This window comes from Meles meles, chromosome 16, assembly GCF_922984935.1.
Source record: "Meles meles chromosome 16, mMelMel3.1 paternal haplotype, whole genome shotgun sequence".
Lineage (NCBI taxonomy): Eukaryota > Metazoa > Chordata > Mammalia > Carnivora > Mustelidae > Meles > Meles meles.
In genome coordinates, this window is record NC_060081.1 from 11,367,099 (window position 1) to 11,389,215 (window position 22,117).

Genomic DNA, 22,117 nt, shown 5'->3' on the forward strand with positions numbered 1-22,117 from the left:
TTCCTCAGTGCTTCCAACTTGCTTATCGGCCGCCTATGGTCTATGTTCTCCTGAACTGCGAACTCACTGCCCCTTAAGAGACTGCCCCTTAAGTGAGACTGTAGGTTTCGGAAGCACAAGGGACTGGACCCACACTTAACTCAGAGTCCCCAACTGGCTTATAGTCTGCCTTGTTCTAAGTTCCTGCCTGAACGGGAACACACGGCCGCCTAGGCCTCGTCGCCTTCAGAGCGTTTATACGTTTTGCAATCATAAGGGCCTCAGCCTGCCTTTTCCTCAGCGCTTCCAACTTGCTTATCGGCCGCCTATGGTCTATGTTCTCCTGAACTGCGAACTCACTGCCCCTTAAGAGACTGCCCCTTAAGTGAGACTGTAGGTTTCGGAAGCACAAGGGACTGGACCCACACTTAACTCAGAGTCACCAACTGGCTGATAGGAAGCCCTATGTTCGAAGTTCCTGCCTGAACTGGGAACAGACGTCCGCCTAGGCCTCTTCGCCTTCCGAGCGTTTTTGCAAGTTTTGCAAGCATAAGGGCCTTAGCCTGCATTTTCCTTAGCGCTTCCCACTGGCTTATAGGCCGCCTTGGTTCTATGTCCTTCCTGAACTGCGAACTCACTGCCACTTCTGTGACTTCACCTTAAGAGCTATGATACTTTATGGAAGCTTACGGGACTTGGAGGGCACTTCCCTTACACTGTGCCATTGGCCTATTGTGAGGCCTTGTTCTTACTTCTCTCCACCACTGGGAACACGCTGCCCCCTATCAATCTTCACTTCAGACCGAATTAAGGTTTTGGCAGCGTAAGGCTCTTGGCCTGCAAGGAACGTAGAGGATGCAACTAGCCGAGCGTAAGCCCAGGTTCTAACTTCTTTCTCCTACTCGAAACAAGCTGCCATTTCTGACTCTTCAACGTAAGATCGCCTTGCCGTTTTGGAAGCAGAAGCGTCTTTGCTAGCACTTAACTCAGAGTATCCAGCAAGCTTCTAGTCGGCCCTTGTTCTGAAGTCTTTCCTTACCTGGGAGCACACTGCCACGTAGGAGACAACTTGAATTGCGACTGTAGGTTTGGGAAGCGCAAGGGACTGGACGGGCACTGAACTCAGAGGACAACCGACTTATAGTCTGCCCTTGTTCTAAGTTCCTTCCTGATCTGGGAACACACGGCCGCACAGGCCTCTTCGCCTTCCGAGCGTTTATACGTTTTGCAAGCCTAGGGGCCTTCGCCTGCATTTTCCTTAGCGCTTCCAACTTGCTTGTAGGCCGCCTCGCCTTTGTTTTACGTTCTTTCCTGAACGGCGAACACACTGCCACTGATGAGACTTCACCTTAAGGGCGACTGTAGGTTTTGGAAGCAGAAGGGACTGGACCCACACTTAACTCAGAGTCCCCAACTGGCTTATAGTCTGCCTTGTTCTAAGTTCCTGCCTGAACGGGAACACACGGCCGCCTAGGCCTCGTCGCCTTCAGAGCGTTTATACGTTTTGCAATCATAAGGGCCTAAGCCTGCCTTTTCCTCAGCGCTTCCAACTTGCTTATCGGCCGCCTATGGTCTATGTTCTCCTGAACTGCGAACTCACTGCCCCTTAAGAGACTGCCCCTTAAGTGAGACTGTAGGTTTCGGAAGCACAAGGGACTGGACCCACACTTAACTCAGAGTCACCAACTGGCTTATAGGAAGCCCTATGTTCGAAGTTCCTGCCTGAACTGGAACACACGGCCGCCTAGGCCTCTTCGCCTTCCGAGCGTTTTTGCAAGTTTTGCAAGCATAAGGGCCTTAGCCTGCATTTTCCTTAGCGCTTCCCACTGGCTTATAGGCCGCCTTGGTTCTATGTCCTTCCTGAACTGCGAACTCACTGCCACTTCTGTGACTTCACCTTAAGAGCTATGATACTTTATGGAAGCTTACGGGACTTGGAGGGCACTTCCCTTACACTGTGCCATTGGCCTATTGTGAGGCCTTGTTCTTACTTCTCTCCACCACTGGGAACACGCTGCCCCCTATCAATCTTCACTTCAGACCGAATTAAGGTTTTGGCAGCGTAAGGCTCTTGGCCTGCCCGTAACGTAGAGGATGCAACTAGCCGAGCGTAAGCCCAGGTTCTAACTTCTTTCTCCTACTCGAAACAAACTGCCATTTCTGACTCTTCAACGTAAGATCGCCTTTCCGTTTTGGAAGCAGAAGCGTCTTTGCTTGCACTTAACTCAGAGTATCCAGCAAGCTTCTAGTCGGCCCTTGTTCTGAAGTCTTTCCTTACCTGGGAGCACACTGCCACGTAGGAGACAACTTGAATTGCGACTGTAGGTTTGGGAAGCGCAAGGGACTGGACGGGCACTGAACTCAGAGGACAACCGACTTATAGTCTGCCCTTGTTCTAAGATCCTTCCTGAACTGGGAACACAGCCGCATAGGCCTCTTCGCCTTCCGAGCGCTTATACGTTTTGCAAGCCTAAGGGCCTTAGCCAGCATTTTCCTTAGCGCTTCCCACTTGCTTGTAGGCCGCCTTTGTTTTACGTTCTTTCCTGAACGGCGAACACACTGCCACTGATGAGACTTCACCTTAAGTGCCACTGTGGGTTTGGGAAGCGCAAGGGACTGGACGGGCACTGAACTCAGAGGACAACCGACTTATAGTCTGCCCTTGTTCTAAGTTCCTTCCTGAACTGGGAACACACGGCCGCACAGGCCTCTTCGCCTTCCGAGCGTTTATACGTTTTGCAAGCCTAGGGGCCTTCGCCTGCATTTTCCTTGGCGCTTCCAACTTGCTTGTAGGCCGCCTCGCCTTTGTTTTACGTTCTTTCCTGAACGGCGAACACACTGCCACTGATGAGACTTCACCTTAAGGGCGACTGTAGGTTTTGGAAGCAGAAGGGACTGGACCCACACTTAACTCAGAGTCCCCAACTGGCTTATAGTCTGCCTTGTTCTAAGTTCCTGCCTGAACGGGAACACACAGCCGCCTAGGCCTCGTCGCCTTCAGAGCGTTTATACGTTTTGCAATCATAAGGGCCTCAGCCTGCCTTTTCCTCAGCGCTTCCAACTTGCTTATTGGCCGCCTATGGTCTATGTTCTCCTGAACTACGAACTCACTGCCCCTTAAGAGACTGCCCCTTAAGTGAGACTGTAGGTTTCGGGAGCACAAGGGACTGGACCCACACTTAACTCAGAGTCACCAACTGGCTTATAGGAAGCCCTATGTTCGAAGTTCCTGCCTGAACTGGGAACACACGGCCGCCTAGGCCTCTTCGCCTTCCGAGCGTTTTTGCAAGTTTTGCAAGCATAAGGGCCTTAGCCTGCATTTTCCTTAGCGCTTCCCACTGGCTTATAGGCCGCCTTGGTTCTATGTCCTTCCTGAACTGCGAACTCACTGCCACTTCTGTGACTTCACCTTAAGAGCTATGATACTTTATGGAAGCTTACGGGACTTGGAGGGCACTTCCCTTACACTGTGCCATTGGCCTATTGTGAGGCCTTGTTCTTACTTCTCTCCACCACTGGGAACACGCTGCCCCCTATCAATCTTCACTTCAGACCGAATTAAGGTTTTGGCAGCGTAAGGCTCTTGGCCTGCCCGTAACGTAGAGGATGCAACTAGCCGAGCGTAAGCCCAGGTACTAACTTCTTTCTCCTACTCGAAACAAACTGCCATTTCTGACTCTTCAACGTAAGATCGCCTTTCCGTTTTGGAAGCAGAAGCGTCTTTGCTTGCACTTAACTCAGAGTATCCAGCAAGCTTCTAGTCGGCCCTTGTTCTGAAGTCTTTCCTTACCTGGGAGCACACTGCCACGTAGGAGACAACTTGAATTGCGACTGTAGGTTTGGGAAGCGCAAGGGACTGGACGGGCACTTAACTCAGAGGACAACCGACTTATAGTCTGCCCTTGTTCTAAGTTCCTTCCTGAACTGGGAACACACGGCCGCATAGGCCTCTTCGCCTTCCGAGCGCTTATACGTTTTGCAAGCCTAAGGGCCTTAGCCAGCATTTTCCTTAGCGCTTCCAACTTGCTTGTAGGCCGCCTTTGTTTTACGTTCTTTCCTGAACTGCGAACACACTGCCACTGATGAGACTTCACCTTAAGTGCCACTGTAGGTTTTTGAAGCGCAAGGGACTGGACGGGCACTGAACTCAGAGGACAACCGACTTATAGTCTGCCCTTGTTCTAAGTTCCTTCCTGAACTGGGAACACACGGCCGCACAGGCCTCTTCGCCTTCCGAGCGTTTATACGTTTTGCAAGCCTAGGGGCCCTCGCCTGCATTTACCTTGGCGCTTCCAACTTGCTTGTAGGCCGCCTCGCCTTTGTTTTACGTTCTTTCCTGAACGGCGAACACACTGCCACTGATGAGACTTCACCTTCAGTGCGACTGTAGGTTTTGGAAGCAGAAGGGACTGGACCCACACTTAAGTCAGAGTCCCCAACTGGCTTATAGTCTGCCTTGTTCTAAGTTCCTGCCTGAACGGGAACACACGGCCGCCTAGGCCTCGTCGCCTTCAGAGCGTTTATACGTTTTGCAATCATAAGGGCCTCAGCCTGCCTTTTCCTCAGCGCTTCCAACTTGCTTATCGGCCGCCTATAGTCTATGTTCTCCTGAACTGCGAACTCACTGCCCCTTAAGAGACTGCCCCTTAAGTGAGACTGTAGGTTTCGGAAGCACAAGGGACTGGACCCACACTTAACTCAGAGTCACCAACTGGCTGATAGGAAGCCCTATGTTCGAAGTTCCTGCCTGAACTGGGAACAGACGTCCGCCTAGGCCTCCTCGCCTTCCGAGCGTTTTTGCAAGTTTTGCAAGCATAAGGGCCTTAGCCTGCATTTTCCTTAGCGCTTCCCACTGGCTTATAGGCCGCCTTGGTTCTATGTCCTTCCTGAACTGCGAACTCACTGCCACTTCTGTGACTTCACCTTAAGAGCTATGATACTTTATGGAAGCTTACGGGACTTGGAGGGCACTTCCCTTACACTGTGCCATTGGCCTATTGTGAGGCCTTGTTCTTACTTCTCTCCACCACTGGGAACACGCTGCCCCCTATCAATCTTCACTTCAGACCGAATTAAGGTTTTGGCAGCGTAAGGCTCTTGGCCTGCCCGTAACGTAGAGGATGCATCTAGCCTAGCGTAAGCCCAGGTTCTAACTTCTTTCTCCTACTCGAAACAAACTGCCATTTCTGACTCTTCAACGTAAGATCGCCTTTCCGTTTTGGAAGCAGAAGCGTCTTTGCTTGCACTTAACTCAGAGTATCCAGCAAGCTTCTAGTCGGCCCTTGTTCTGAAGTCTTTCCTTACCTGGGAGCACACTGCCACGTAGGAGACAACTTGAATTGCGACTGTAGGTTTGGGAAGCGCAAGGGAATGGACGGGCACTGAACTCAGAGGACAACCGACTTATAGTCTGCCCTTGTTCTAAGTTCCTTCCTGAACTGGGAACACAGCCGCATAGGCCTCTTCGCCTTCCGAGCGCTTATACGTTTTGCAAGCCTAAGGGCCTTAGCCAGCATTTTCCTTAGCGCTTCCAACTTGCTTGTAGGCCGCCTTTGTTTTACGTTCTTTCCTGAACGGCGAACACACTGCCACTGATGAGACTTCACCTTAAGTGCCACTGTAGGTTTGGGAAGCGCAAGGGACTGGACGGGCACTGAACTCAGAGGACAACCGACTTATAGTCTGCCCTTGTTCTAAGTTCCTTCCTGAACTGGGAACACACGGCCGCACAGGCCTCTTCGCCTTCCGAGCGTTTATACGTTTTGCAAGCCTAGGGGCCCTCGCCTGCATTTTCCTTAGCGCTTCCAACTTGCTTGTAGGCCGCCTCGCCTTTGTTTTACGTTCTTTCCTGAACGGCGAACACACTGCCACTGATGAGACTTCACCTTAAGGGCGACTGTAGGTTTTGGAAGCAGAAGGGACTGGACCCACACTTAACTCAGAGTCCCCAACTGGCATATAGTCTGCCTTGTTCTAAGTTCCTGCCTGAACGGGAACACACGGCCGCCTAGGCCTCGTCGCCTTCAGAGCGTTTATACGTTTTGCAATCATAAGGGCCTCAGCCTGCCTTTTCCTCAGCTCTTCCAACTTGCTTATCGGCCGCCTATGGTCTATGTTCTCCTGAACTGCGAACTCACTGCCCCTTAAGAGACTGCCCCTTAAGTGAGACTGTAGGTTTCGGAAGCACAAGGGACTGGACCCACACTTAATTCAGAGTCACCAACTGGCTGATAGGAAGCCCTATGTTCGAAGTTCCTGCCTGAACTGGGAACACACGGCCGCCTAGGCCTCTTCGCCTTCCGAGCGTTTTTGCAAGTTTTGCAAGCATAAGGGCCTTAGCCTGCATTTTCCTTAGCGCTTCCCACTGGCTTATAGGCCGCCTTGGTTCTATGTCCTTCCTGAACTGCGAACTCACTGCCACTTCTGTGACTTCACCTTAAGAGCTATGATACTTTATGGAAGCTTACGGGACTTGGAGGGCACTTCCCTTACACTGTGCCATTGGCCTATTGTGAGGCCTTGTTCTTACTTCTCTCCACCACTGGGAACACGCTGCCCCCTATCAATCTTCACTTCAGACCGAATTAAGGTTTTGGCAGCGTAAGGCTCTTGGCCTGCCCGTAACGTAGAGGATGCAACTAGCCGAGCGTAAGCCCAGGTTCTAACTTCTTTCTCCTACTCGAAACAAACTGCCATTTCTGACTCTTCAACGTAAGATCGCCTTTCCGTTTTGGAAGCAGAAGCGTCTTTGCTTGCACTTAACTCAGAGTATCCAGCAAGCTTCTAGTCGGCCCTTGTTCTGAAGTCTTTCCTTACCTGGGAGCACACTGCCACGTAGGAGACAACTTGAATTGCGACTGTAGGTTTGGGAAGCGCAAGGGACTGGACGGGCACTTAACTCAGAGGACAACCGACTTATAGTCTGCCCTTGTTCTAAGTTCCTTCCTGAACTGGGAACACACAGCCGCATAGGCCTCTTCGCCTTCCGAGCGCTTATACGTTTTGCAAGCCTAAGGGCCTTAGCCAGCATTTTCCTTAGCGCTTCCAACTTGCTTGTAGGCCGCCTTTGTTTTACGTTCTTTCCTGAACTGCGAACACACTGCCACTGATGAGACTTCACCTTAAGTGCCACTGTAGGTTTGGGAAGCGCAAGGGACTGGACGGGCACTGAACTCAGAGGACAACCGACTTATAGTCTGCCCTTGTTCTAAGTTCCTTCCTGAACTGGGAACACACGGCCGCACAGGCCTCTTCGCCTTCCGAGCGTTTATACGTTTTGCAAGCCTAGGGGCCTTCGCCTGCATTTTCCTTGGCGCTTCCAACTTGCTTGTAGGCCGCCTCGCCTTTGTTTTACGTTCTTTCCTGAACGGCGAACACACTGCCACTGATGAGACTTCACCTTAAGTGCGACTGTAGGTTTTGGAAGCAGAAGGGACTGGACCCACACTTAAGTCAGAGTCCCCAACTGTCTTATAGTCTGCCTTGTTCTAAGTTCCTGCCTGAACGGGAACACACGGCCGCCTAGGCCTCGTCGCCTTCAGAGCGTTTATACGTTTTGCAATCATAAGGGCCTCAGCCTGCCTTTTCCTCAGCGCTTCCAACATGCTTATCGGCCGCCTATGGTCTATGTTCTCCTGAACTGCGAACTCACTGCCCCTTAAGAGACTGCCCCTTAAGTGAGACTGTAGGTTTCGGAAGCACAAGGGACTGGACCCACACTTAACTCAGAGTCACCAACTGGCTGTTCCTGCCTGACCTGGGAACAGACGTCCGCCTAGGCCTCTTCGCCTTCCGAGCGTTTTTGCAAGTTTTGCAAGCATAAGGGCCTTAGCCTGCATTTTCCTTAGCGCTTCCCACTGGCTTATAGGCCGCCTTGGTTCTATGTCCTTCCTGAACTGCGAACTCACTGCCACTTCTGTGACTTCACCTTAAGAGCTATGATACTTTATGGAAGCTTACGGGACTTGGAGGGCACTTCCCTTACAGTGTGCCATTGGCCTATTGTGAGGCCTTGTTCTTACTTCTCTCCACCACTGGGAACACGCTGCCCCCTATCAATCTTCACTTCAGACCGAATTAAGGTTTTGGCAGCGTAAGGCTCTTGGCCTGCCCGTAACGTAGAGGATGCAACTAGCCGAGCGTAAGCCCAGGTTCTAACTTCTTTCTCCTACTCGAAACAAACTGCCATTTCTGACTCTTCAACGTAAGATCGCCTTTCCGTTTTGGAAGCAGAAGCGTCTTTGCTTGCACTTAACTCAGAGTATCCAGCAAGCTTCTAGTCGGCCCTTGTTCTGAAGTCTTTCCTTACCTGGGAGCACACTGCCACGTAGGAGACAACTTGAATTGCGACTGTAGGTTTGGGAAGCGCAAGGGACTGGACGGGCACTTAACTCAGAGGACAACCGACTTATAGTCTGCCCTTGTTCTAAGTTCCTTCCTGAACTGGGAACACACAGCCGCATAGGCCTCTTCGCCTTCCGAGCGCTTATACGTTTTGCAAGCCTAAGGGCCTTAGCCAGCATTTTCCTTAGCGCTTCCAACTTGCTTGTAGGCCGCCTTTGTTTTACGTTCTTTCCTGAACTGCGAACACACTGCCACTGATGAGACTTCACCTTAAGTGCCACTGTAGGTTTGGGAAGCGCAAGGGACTGGACGGGCACTGAACTCAGAGGACAACCGACTTATAGTCTGCCCTTGTTCTAAGTTCCTTCCTGAACTGGGAACACACGGCCGCACAGGCCTCTTCGCCTTCCGAGCGTTTATACGTTTTGCAAGCCTAGGGGCCTTCGCCTGCATTTTCCTTGGCGCTTCCAACTTGCTTGTAGGCCGCCTCGCCTTTGTTTTACGTTCTTTCCTGAACGGCGAACACACTGCCACTGATGAGACTTCACCTTAAGTGCGACTGTAGGTTTTGGAAGCAGAAGGGACTGGACCCACACTTAAGTCAGAGTCCCCAACTGTCTTATAGTCTGCCTTGTTCTAAGTTCCTGCCTGAACGGGAACACACGGCCGCCTAGGCCTCGTCGCCTTCAGAGCGTTTATACGTTTTGCAATCATAAGGGCCTCAGCCTGCCTTTTCCTCAGCGCTTCCAACATGCTTATCGGCCGCCTATGGTCTATGTTCTCCTGAACTGCGAACTCACTGCCCCTTAAGAGACTGCCCCTTAAGTGAGACTGTAGGTTTCGGAAGCACAAGGGACTGGACCCACACTTAACTCAGAGTCACCAACTGGCTGTTCCTGCCTGACCTGGGAACAGACGTCCGCCTAGGCCTCTTCGCCTTCCGAGCGTTTTTGCAAGTTTTGCAAGCATAAGGGCCTTAGCCTGCATTTTCCTTAGCGCTTCCCACTGGCTTATAGGCCGCCTTGGTTCTATGTCCTTCCTGAACTGCGAACTCACTGCCACTTCTGTGACTTCACCTTAAGAGCTATGATACTTTATGGAAGCTTACGGGACTTGGAGGGCACTTCCCTTACAGTGTGCCATTGGCCTATTGTGAGGCCTTGTTCTTACTTCTCTCCACCACTGGGAACACGCTGCCCCCTATCAATCTTCACTTCAGACCGAATTAAGGTTTTGGCAGCGTAAGGCTCTTGGCCTGCCCGTAACGTAGAGGATGCAACTAACCGAGCGTAAGCCCAGGTTCTAACTTCTTTCTCCTACTCGAAACAAACTGCCATTTCTGACTCTTCAACGTAAGATCGCCTTTCCGTTTTGGAAGCAGAAGCGTCTTTGCTTGCACTTAACTCAGAGTATCCAGCAAGCTTCTAGTCGGCCCTTGTTCTGAAGTCTTTCCTTACCTGGGAGCACACTGCCACGTAGGAGACAACTTGAATTGCGACTGTAGGTTTGGGAAGCGCAAGGGACTGGACGGGCACTGAACTCAGAGGACAACCGACTTATAGTCTGCCCTTGTTCTAAGTTCCTTCCTGAACTGGGAACACAGCCGCATAGGCCTCTTCGCCTTCCGAGGGCTTATACGTTTTGCAAGCCTAAGGGCCTTAGCCAGCATTTTCCTTAGCGCTTCCAACTTGCTTGTAGGCCGCCTCGCCTTTGTTTTACGTTCTTTCCTGAACGGCGAACACACTGCCACTGATGAGACTTCACCTTAAGGGCGACTGTAGGTTTTGGAAGCAGAAGGGTCTGGACCCACACTTAACTCAGAGTCCCCAACTGCCTTATAGTCTGCCTTGTTCTGAGTTCCTGCCTGAACGGGAACACACGGCCGCCTAGGCCTCGTCGCCTTCAGAGCGTTTATACGTTTTGCAATCATAAGGGCCTCAGCCTGCCTTTTCCTCAGCGCTTCCAACTTGCTTATCGGCCGCCTATGGTCTATGTTCTCCTGAACTGCGAACTCACTGCCCCTTAAGAGACTGCCCCTTAAGTGAGACTGTAGGTTTCGGAAGCACAAGGGACTGGACCCACACTTAACTCAGAGTCACCAACTGGCTGATAGGAATCCCTATGTTCGAAGTTCCTGCCTGACCTGGGAACAGACGTCCGCCTAGGCCTCTTCGCCTTCCGAGCGTTTTTGCAAGTTTTGCAAGCATAAGGGCCTTAGCCTGCATTTTCCTTAGCGCTTCCCACTGGCTTATAGGCCGCCTTGGTTCTATGTCCTTCCTGAACTGCGAACTCACTGCCACTTCTGTGACTTCACCTTAAGAGCTATGATACTTTATGGAAGCTTACGGGACTTGGAGGGCACTTCCTTTACACTGTGCCATTGGCCTATTGTGAGGCCTTGTTCTTACTTCTCTCCACCACTGGGAACACGCTGCCCCCTATCAATCTTCACTTCAGACCGAATTAAGGTTTTGGCAGCGTAAGGCTCTTGGCCTGCCCGTAACGTAGAGGATGCAACTAGCCGAGCGTAAGCCCAGGTTCTAACTTCTTTCTCCTACTCGAAACAAACTGCCATTTCTGACTCTTCAACGTAAGATCGCCTTTCCGTTTTGGAAGCAGAAGCGTCTTTGCTTGCACTTAACTCAGAGTATCCAGCAAGCTTCTAGTCGGCCCTTGTTCTGAAGTCTTTCCTTACCTGGGAGCACACTGCCACGTAGGAGACAACTTGAATTGCGACTGTAGGTTTGGGAAGCGCAAGGGACTGGACGGGCACTTAACTCAGAGGACAACCGACTTATAGTCTGCCCTTGTTCTAAGTTCCTTCCTGAACTGGGAACACACAGCCGCATAGGCCTCTTCGCCTTCCGAGCGCTTATACGTTTTGCAAGCCTAAGGGCCTTAGCCAGCATTTTCCTTAGCGCTTCCAACTTGCTTGTAGGCCGCCTTTGTTTTACGTTCTTTCCTGAACTGCGAACACACTGCCACTTATGAGACTTCACCTTAAGTGCCACTGTAGGTTTGGGAAGCGCAAGGGACTGGACGGGCACTGAACTCAGAGGACAACCGACTTATAGTCTGCCCTTGTTCTAAGTTCCTTCCTGAACTGGGAACACACGGCCGCACAGGCCTCTTCGCCTTCCGAGCGTTTATACGTTTTGCAAGCCTAGGGGCCCTCGCCTGCATTTTCCTTGGCGCTTCCAACTTGCTTGTAGGCCGCCTCGCCTTTGTTTTACGTTCTTTCCTGAACGGCGAACACTCTGCCACTGATGAGACTTCACCTTAAGGGCGACTGTAGGTTTTGGAAGCAGAAGGGACTGGACCCACACTTAACTCAGAGTCCCCAACTGGCTTATAGTCTGCCTTGTTCTAAGTTCCTGCCTGAACGGGAACACACGGCCGCCTAGGCCTCGTCGCCTTCAGAGCGTTTATACGTTTTGCAATCATAAGGGCCTCAGCCTGCCTTTTCCTCAGCGCTTCCAACTTGCTTATCGGCCGCCTATGGTCTATGTTCTCCTGAACTGCGAACTCACTGCCCCTTAAGAGACTGCCCCTTAAGTGAGACTGTAGGTTTCGGAAGCACAAGGGACTGGACCCACACTTAACTCAGAGTCACCAACTGGCTCATAGGAAGCCCTATGTTCGAAGTTCCTGCCTGAACTGGGAACACACGGCCGCCTAGGCCTCTTCGCCTTCCGAGCGTTTTTGCAAGTTTTGCAAGCATAAGGGCCTTAGCCTGCATTTTCCTTAGCGCTTCCCACTGGCTTATAGGCCGCCTTGGTTCTATGTCCTTCCTGAACTGCGAACTCACTGCCACTTCTGTGACTTCACCTTAAGAGCTATGATACTTTATGGAAGCTTACGGGACTTGGAGGGCACTTCCTTTACACTGTGCCATTGGCCTATTGTGAGGCCTTGTTCTTACTTCTCTCCACCACTGGGAACACACTGCCCCCTATCAATCTTCACTTCAGACCGAATTAAGGTTTTGGCAGCGTAAGGCTCTTGGCCTGCCCGTAACGTAGAGGATGCAACTAGCCGAGCGTAAGCCCAGGTTCTAACTTCTTTCTCCTACTCGAAACAAACTGCCATTTCTGACTCTTCAACGTAAGATCGCCTTTCCGTTTTGGAAGCAGAAGCGTCTTTGCTTGCACTTAACTCAGAGTATCCAGCAAGCTTCTAGTCGGCCCTTGTTCTGAAGTCTTTCCTTACCTGGGAGCACACTGCCACGTAGGAGACAACTTGAATTGCGACTGTAGGTTTGGGAAGCGCAAGGGACTGGACGGGCACTTAACTCAGAGGACAACCGACTTATAGTCTGCCCTTGTTCTAAGTTCCTTCCTGAACTGGGAACACACAGCCGCATAGGCCTCTTCGCCTTCCGAGCGCTTATACGTTTTGCAAGCCTAAGGGCCTTAGCCAGCATTTTCCTTAGCGCTTCCAACTTGCTTGTAGGCCGCCTTTGTTTTACGTTCTTTCCTGAACTGCGAACACACTGCCACTGATGAGACTTCACCTTAAGTGCCACTGTAGGTTTGGGAAGCGCAAGGGACTGGACGGGCACTGAACTCAGAGGACAACCGACTTATAGTCTGCCCTTGTTCTAAGTTCCTTCCTGAACTGGGAACACACGGCCGCACAGGCCTCTTCGCCTTCCGAGCGTTTATACGTTTTGCAAGCCTAGGGGCCCTCGCCTTCATTTTCCTTGGCGCTTCCAACTTGCTTGTAGGCCGCCTCGCCTTTGTTTTACGTTCTTTCCTGAACGGCGAACACACTGCCACTGATGAGACTTCACCTTAAGGGCGACTGTAGGTTTTGGAAGCAGAAGGGACTGGACCCACACTTAACTCAGAGTCCCCAACTGCCTTATAGTCTGCCTTGTTCTGAGTTCCTGCCTGAACGGGAACACACGGCCGCCTAGGCCTCGTCGCCTTCAGAGCGTTTATACGTTTTGCAATCATAAGGGCCTCAGCCTGCCTTTTCCTCAGCGCTTCCAACTTGCTTATCGGCCGCCTATGGTCTATGTTCTCCTGAACTGCGAACTCACTGCCCCTTAAGAGACTGCCCCTTAAGTGAGACTGTAGGTTTCGGAAGCACAAGGGACTGGACCCACACTTAACTCAGAGTCACCAACTGGCTGATAGGAAGCCCTATGTTCGAAGTTCCTGCCTGACCTGGGAACAGACGTCCACCTAGGCCTCTTCGCCTTCCGAGCGTTTTTGCAAGTTTTGCAAGCATAAGGGCCTTAGCCTGCATTTTCCTTACGCTTCCCACTGGCTTATAGGCCGCCTTGGTTCTATGTCCTTCCTGAACTGCGAACTCACTGCCACTTCTGTGACTTCACCTTAAGAGCTATGATACTTTATGGAAGCTTACGGGACTTGGAGGGCACTTCCTTTACACTGTGCCATTGGCCTATTGTGAGGCCTTGTTCTTACTTCTCTCCACCACTGGGAACACGCTGCCCCCTATCAATCTTCACTTCAGACCGAATTAAGGTTTTGGCAGCGTAAGGCTCTTGGCCTGCCCGTAACGTAGAGGATGCAACTAGCCGAGCGTAAGCCCAGGTTCTAACTTCTTTCTCCTACTCGAAACAAACTGCCATTTCTGACTCTTCAACGTAAGATCGCCTTTCCGTTTTGGAAGCAGAAGCGTCTTTGCTTGCACTTAACTCAGAGTATCCAGCAAGCTTCTAGTCGGCCCTTGTTCTGAAGTCTTTCCTTACCTGGGAGCACACTGCCACGTAGGAGACAACTTGAATTGCGACTGTAGGTTTGGGAAGCGCAAGGGACTGGACGGGCACTGAACTCAGAGGACAACCGACTTATAGTCTGCCCTTGTTCTAAGTTCCTTCCTGAACTGGGAACACACAGCCGCATAGGCCTCTTCGCCTTCCGAGCGCTTATACGTTTTGCAAGCCTAAGGGCCTTAGCCAGCATTTTCCTTAGCGCTTCCAACTTGCTTGTAGGCCGCCTTTGTTTTACGTTCTTTCCTGAACTGCGAACACACTGCCACTGATGAGACTTCACCTTAAGTGCCACTGTAGGTTTGGGAAGCGCAAGGGACTGGACGGGCACTGAACTCAGAGGACAACCGACTTATAGTCTGCCCTTGTTCTAAGTTCCTTCCTGAACTGGGAACACACAGCCGCATAGGCCTCTTCGCCTTCCGAGCGCTTATACGTTTTGCAAGCCTAAGGGCCTTAGCCAGCATTTTCCTTAGCGCTTCCAACTTGCTTGTAGGCCGCCTCGCCTTTGTTTTACGTTCTTTCTGAACGGCGAACACACTGCCACTGATGAGACTTCACCTTAAGGGCGACTGTAGGTTTTGGAAGCAGAAGGGACTGGACCCACACTTAACTCAGAGTCCCCAACTGCCTTATAGTCTGCCTTGTTCTGAGTTCCTGCCTGAACGGGAACACACGGCCGCCTAGGCCTCGTCGCCTTCAGAGCGTTTATACGTTTTGCAATCATAAGGGCCTCAGCCTGCCTTTTCCTCAGCGCTTCCAACTTGCTTATCGGCCGCCTATGGTCTATGTTCTCCTGAACTGCGAACTCACTGCCCCTTAAGAGACTGCCCCTTAAGTGAGACTGTAGGTTTCGGAAGCACAAGGGACTGGACCCACACTTAACTCAGAGTCACCAACTGGCTCATAGGAAGCCCTATGTTCGAAGTTCCTGCCTGAACTGGGAACAGACGTCCGCCTAGGCCTCTTCGCCTTCCGAGCGTTTTTGCAAGTTTTGCAAGCATAAGGGCCTTAGCCTGCATTTTCCTTAGCGCTTCCCACTGGCTTATAGGCCGCCTTGGTTCTATGTCCTTCCTGAACTGCGAACTCACTGCCACTTCTGTGACTTCACCTTAAGAGCTATGATACTTTATGGAAGCTTACGGGACTTGGAGGGCACTTCCCTTACACTGTGCCATTGGCCTATTGTGAGGCCTTGTTCTTACTTCTCTCCACCACTGGGAACACGCTGCCCCCTATCAATCTTCACTTCAGACCGAATTAAGGTTTTGGCAGCGTAAGGCTCTTGGCCTGCCCGTAACGTAGAGGATGCAACTAGCCGAGCGTAAGCCCAGGTTCTAACTTCTTTCTCCTACTCGAAACAAACTGCCATTTCTGACTCTTCAACGTAAGATCGCCTTTCCGTTTTGGAAGCAGAAGCGTCTTTGCTTGCACTTAACTCAGAGTATCCAGCAAGCTTCTAGTCGGCCCTTGTTCTGAAGTCTTTCCTTACCTGGGAGCACACTGCCACGTAGGAGACAACTTGAATTGCGACTGTAGGTTTGGGAAGCGCAAGGGACTGGACGGGCACTGAACTCAGAGGACAACCGACTTATAGTCTGCCCTTGTTCTAAGTACCTTCCTGAACTGGGAACACACGGCCGCACAGGCCTCTTCGCCTTCCGAGCGTTTATACGTTTTGCAAGCCTAGGGGCCCTCGCCTGCATTTTCCTTGGCGCTTCCAACTTGCTTGTAGGCCGCCTCGCCTTTGTTTTACGTTCTTTCCTGAACGGCGAACACACTGCCACTGATGAGACTTCACCTTAAGTGCGACTGTAGGTTTTGGAAGCAGAAGGGACTGGACCCACACTTAACTCAGAGTCCCCAACTGGCTTATAGTCTGCCTTGTTCTAAGTTCCTGCCTGAACGGGAACACACGGCCGCCTAGGCCTCGTCGCCTTCAGAGCGTTTATACGTTTTGCAATCATAAGGGCCTCAGCCTGCCTTTTCCTCAGCGCTTCCAACTTGCTTATCGGCCGCCTATGGTCTATGTTCTCCTGAACTGCGAACTCACTGCCCCTTAAGAGACTGCCCCTTAAGTGAGACTGTAGGTTTCGGAAGCACAAGGGACTGGACCCACACTTAACTCAGAGTCACCAACTGGCTGATAGGAAGCCCTATGTTCGAAGTTCCTGCCTGACCTGGGAACAGACGTCCGCCTAGGCCTCTTCGCCTTCCGAGCGTTTTTGCAAGTTTTGCAAGCATAAGGGCCTTAGCCTGCATTTTCCTTAGCGCTTCCCACTGGCTTATAGGCCGCCTTGGTTCTATGTCCTTCCTGAACTGCGAACTCACTGCCACTTCTGTGACTTCACCTTAAGAGCTATGATACTTTATGGAAGCTTACGGGACTTGGAGGGCACTTCCTTTACACTGTGCCATTGGCCTATTGTGAGGCCTTGTTCTTACTTCTCTCCACCACTGGGAACACGCTGCCCCCTATCAATCTTCACTTCAGACCGAATGAAGGTTTTGGCAGCGTAAGGCTCTTGGCCTGCCCGTAACGTAGAGGATGCAACTAGCCGAGCGTAAGCCCAGGTTCTAACTTCTTTCTCCTACTCGAAACAAACTGCCATTTCTGACTCTTCAACGTAAGATCGCCTTTCCGTTTTGGAAGCAGAAGCGTCTTTGCTTGCACTTAACTCAGAGTATCCAGCAAGCTTCTAGTCGGCCCTTGTTCTGAAGTCTTTCCTTACCTGGGAGCACACTGCCACGTAGGAGACAACTTGAATTGCGACTGTAGGTTTGGGAAGCGCAAGGGACTGGACGGGCACTGAACTCAGAGGACAACCGACTTATAGTCTGCCCTTGTTCTAAGTTCCTTCCTGAACTGGGAACACACAGCCGCATAGGCCTCTTCGCCTTCCGAGCGCTTATACGTTTTGCAAGCCTAAGGGCCTTAGCCAGCATTTTCCTTAGCGCTTCCAACTTGCTTGTAGGCCGCCTTTGTTTTACGTTCTTTCCTGAACTGCGAACACACTGCCACTGATGAGACTTCACCTTAAGTGCCACTGTAGGTTTGGGAAGCGCAAGGGACTGGACGGGCACTGAACTCAGAGGACAACCGACTTATAGTCTGCCCTTGTTCTAAGTTCCTTCCTGAACTGGGAACACACGGCCGCACAGGCCTCTTCGCCTTCCGAGCGTTTATACGTTTTGCAAGCCTAGGGGCCTTCGCCTGCATTTTCCTTGGCGCTTCCAACTTGCTTGTAGGCCGCCTCGCCTTTGTTTTACGTTCTTTCCTGAACGGCGAACACACTGCCACTGATGAGACTTCACCTTAAGGGCGACTGTAGGTTTTGGAAGCAGAAGGGACTGGACCCACACTTAACTCAGAGTCCCCAACTGGCTTATAGTCTGCCTTGTTCTAAGTTCCTGCCTGAACGGGAACACACGGCCGCCTAGGCCTCGTCGCCTTCAGAGCGTTTATACGTTTTGCAATCATAAGGGCCTCAGCCTGCCTTTTCCTCAGCGCTTCCAACTTGCTTATCGGCCGCCTATGGTCTATGTTCTCCTGAACTGCGAACTCACTGCCCCTTAAGAGACTGCCCCTTAAGTGAGACTGTAGGTTTCGGAAGCACAAGGGACTGGACCCACACTTAACTCAGAGTCACCAACTGGCTCATAGGAAGCCCTATGTTCGAAGTTCCTGCCTGAACTGGGAACACACGGCCGCCTAGGCCTCTTCGCCTTCCGAGCGTTTTTGCAAGTTTTGCAAGCATAAGGGCCTTAGCCTGCATTTTCCTTAGCGCTTCCCACTGGCTTATAGGCCGCCTTGGTTCTATGTCCTTCCTGAACTGCGAACTCACTGCCACTTCTGTGACTTCACCTTAAGAGCTATGATACTTTATGGAAGCTTACGGGACTTGGAGGGCACTTCCTTTACACTGTGCCATTGGCCTATTGTGAGGCCTTGTTCTTACTTCTCTCCACCACTGGGAACACGCTGCCCCCTATCAATCTTCACTTCAGACCGAATTAAGGTTTTGGCAGCGTAAGGCTCTTGGCCTGCCCGTAACGTAGAGGATGCAACTAGCCGAGCGTAAGCCCAGGTTCTAACTTCTTTCTCCTACTCGAAACAAACTGCCATTTCTGACTCTTCAACGTAAGATCGCCTTTCCGTTTTGGAAGCAGAAGCGTCTTTGCTTGCACTTAACTCAGAGTATCCAGCAAGCTTCTAGTCGGCCCTTGTTCTGAAGTCTTTCCTTACCTGGGAGCACACTGCCACGTAGGAGACAACTTGAATTGCGACTGTAGGTTTGGGGAGGGCAAGGGACTGGACGGGCACTGAACTCAGAGGACAACCGACTTATAGTCTGCCCTTGTTCTAAGTTCCTTCCTGAACTGGGAACACACAGCCGCATAGGCCTCTTCGCCTTCCGAGCGCTTATACGTTTTGCAAGCCTAAGGGCCTTAGCCAGCATTTTCCTTAGCGCTTCCAACTTGCTTGTAGGCCGCCTTTGTTTTACGTTCTTTCCTGAACTGCGAACACACTGCCACTGATGAGACTTCACCTTAAGTGCCACTGTAGGTTTGGGAAGCGCAAGGGACTGGACGGGCACTGAACTCAGAGGACAACCGACTTATAGTCTGCCCTTGTTCTAAGTTCCTTCCTGAACTGGGAACACACAGCCGCATAGGCCTCTTCGCCTTCCGAGCGCTTATACGTTTTGCAAGCCTAAGGGCCTTAGCCAGCATTTTCCTTAGCGCTTCCAACTTGCTTGTAGGCCGCCTCGCCTTTGTTTTACGTTCTTTCTGAACGGCGAACACACTGCCACTGATGAGACTTCACCTTAAGGGCGACTGTAGGTTTTGGAAGCAGAAGGGACTGGACCCACACTTAACTCAGAGTCCCCAACTGCCTTATAGTCTGCCTTGTTCTGAGTTCCTGCCTGAACGGGAACACACGGCCGCCTAGGCCTCGTCGCCTTCAGAGCGTTTATACGTTTTGCAATCATAAGGGCCTCAGCCTGCCTTTTCCTCAGCGCTTCCAACTTGCTTATCGGCCGCCTATGGTCTATGTTCTCCTGAACTGCGAACTCACTGCCCCTTAAGAGACTGCCCCTTAAGTGAGACTGTAGGTTTCGGAAGCACAAGGGACTGGACCCACACTTAACTCAGAGTCACCAACTGGCTCATAGGAAGCCCTATGTTCGAAGTTCCTGCCTGAACTGGGAACACACGGCCGCCTAGGCCTCTTCGCCTTCCGAGCGTTTTTGCAAGTTTTGCAAGCATAAGGGCCTTAGCCTGCATTTTCCTTAGCGCTTCCCACTGGCTTATAGGCCGCCTTGGTTCTATGTCCTTCCTGAACTGCGAACTCACTGCCACTTCTGTGACTTCACCTTAAGAGCTATGATACTTTATGGAAGCTTACGGGACTTGGAGGGCACTTCCCTTACACTGTGCCATTGGCCTATTGTGAGGCCTTGTTCTTACTTCTCTCCACCACTGGGAACACGCTGCCCCCTATCAATCTTCACTTCAGACCGAATTAAGGTTTTGGCAGCGTAAGGCTCTTGGCCTGCCCGTAACGTAGAGGATGCAACTAGCCGAGCGTAAGCCCAGGTTCTAACTTCTTTCTCCTACTCGAAACAAACTGCCATTTCTGACTCTTCAACGTAAGATCGCCTTTCCGTTTTGGAAGCAGAAGCGTCTTTGCTTGCACTTAACTCAGAGTATCCAGCAAGCTTCTAGTCGGCCCTTGTTCTGAAGTCTTTCCTTACCTGGGAGCACACTGCCACGTAGGAGACAACTTGAATTGCGACTGTAGGTTTGGGAAGCGCAAGGGACTGGACGGGCACTGAACTCAGAGGACAACCGACTTATAGTCTGCCCTTGTTCTAAGTACCTTCCTGAACTGGGAACACACGGCCGCACAGGCCTCTTCGCCTTCCGAGCGTTTATACGTTTTGCAAGCCTAGGGGCCCTCGCCTGCATTTTCCTTGGCGCTTCCAACTTGCTTGTAGGCCGCCTCGCCTTTGTTTTACGTTCTTTCCTGAACGGCGAACACACTGCCACTGATGAGACTTCACCTTAAGTGCGACTGTAGGTTTTGGAAGCAGAAGGGACTGGACCCACACTTAACTCAGAGTCCCCAACTGGCTTATAGTCTGCCTTGTTCTAAGTTCCTGCCTGAACGGGAACACACGGCCGCCTAGGCCTCGTCGCCTTCAGAGCGTTTATACGTTTTGCAATCATAAGGGCCTCAGCCTGCCTTTTCCTCAGCGCTTCCAACTTGCTTATCGGCCGCCTATGGTCTATGTTCTCCTGAACTGCGAACTCACTGCCCCTTAAGAGACTGCCCCTTAAGTGAGACTGTAGGTTTCGGAAGCACAAGGGACTGGACCCACACTTAACTCAGAGTCACCAACTGGCTGATAGGAAGCCCTATGTTCGAAGTTCCTGCCTGACCTGGGAACAGACGTCCGCCTAGGCCTCTTCGCCTTCCGAGCGTTTTTGCAAGTTTTGCAAGCATAAGGGCCTTAGCCTGCATTTTCCTTAGCGCTTCCCACTGGCTTATAGGCCGCCTTGGTTCTATGTCCTTCCTGAACTGCGAACTCACTGCCACTTCTGTGACTTCACCTTAAGAGCTATGATACTTTATGGAAGCTTACGGGACTTGGAGGGCACTTCCTTTACACTGTGCCATTGGCCTATTGTGAGGCCTTGTTCTTACTTCTCTCCACCACTGGGAACACGCTGCCCCCTATCAATCTTCACTTCAGACCGAATGAAGGTTTTGGCAGCGTAAGGCTCTTGGCCTGCCCGTAACGTAGAGGATGCAACTAGCCGAGCGTAAGCCCAGGTTCTAACTTCTTTCTCCTACTCGAAACAAACTGCCATTTCTGACTCTTCAACGTAAGATCGCCTTTCCGTTTTGGAAGCAGAAGCGTCTTTGCTTGCACTTAACTCAGAGTATCCAGCAAGCTTCTAGTCGGCCCTTGTTCTGAAGTCTTTCCTTACCTGGGAGCACACTGCCACGTAGGAGACAACTTGAATTGCGACTGTAGGTTTGGGAAGCGCAAGGGACTGGACGGGCACTGAACTCAGAGGACAACCGACTTATAGTCTGCCCTTGTTCTAAGTTCCTTCCTGAACTGGGAACACACAGCCGCATAGGCCTCTTCGCCTTCCGAGCGCTTATACGTTTTGCAAGCCTAAGGGCCTTAGCCAGCATTTTCCTTAGCGCTTCCAACTTGCTTGTAGGCCGCCTTTGTTTTACGTTCTTTCCTGAACTGCGAACACACTGCCACTGATGAGACTTCACCTTAAGTGCCACTGTAGGTTTGGGAAGCGCAAGGGACTGGACGGGCACTGAACTCAGAGGACAACCGACTTATAGTCTGCCCTTGTTCTAAGTTCCTTCCTGAACTGGGAACACACGGCCGCACAGGCCTCTTCGCCTTCCGAGCGTTTATACGTTTTGCAAGCCTAGGGGCCTTCGCCTGCATTTTCCTTGGCGCTTCCAACTTGCTTGTAGGCCGCCTCGCCTTTGTTTTACGTTCTTTCCTGAACGGCGAACACACTGCCACTGATGAGACTTCACCTTAAGGGCGACTGTAGGTTTTGGAAGCAGAAGGGACTGGACCCACACTTAACTCAGAGTCCCCAACTGGCTTATAGTCTGCCTTGTTCTAAGTTCCTGCCTGAACGGGAACACACGGCCGCCTAGGCCTCGTCGCCTTCAGAGCGTTTATACGTTTTGCAATCATAAGGGCCTCAGCCTGCCTTTTCCTCAGCGCTTCCAACTTGCTTATCGGCCGCCTATGGTCTATGTTCTCCTGAACTGCGAACTCACTGCCCCTTAAGAGACTGCCCCTTAAGTGAGACTGTAGGTTTCGGAAGCACAAGGGACTGGACCCACACTTAACTCAGAGTCACCAACTGGCTCATAGGAAGCCCTATGTTCGAAGTTCCTGCCTGAACTGGGAACACACGGCCGCCTAGGCCTCTTCGCCTTCCGAGCGTTTTTGCAAGTTTTGCAAGCATAAGGGCCTTAGCCTGCATTTTCCTTAG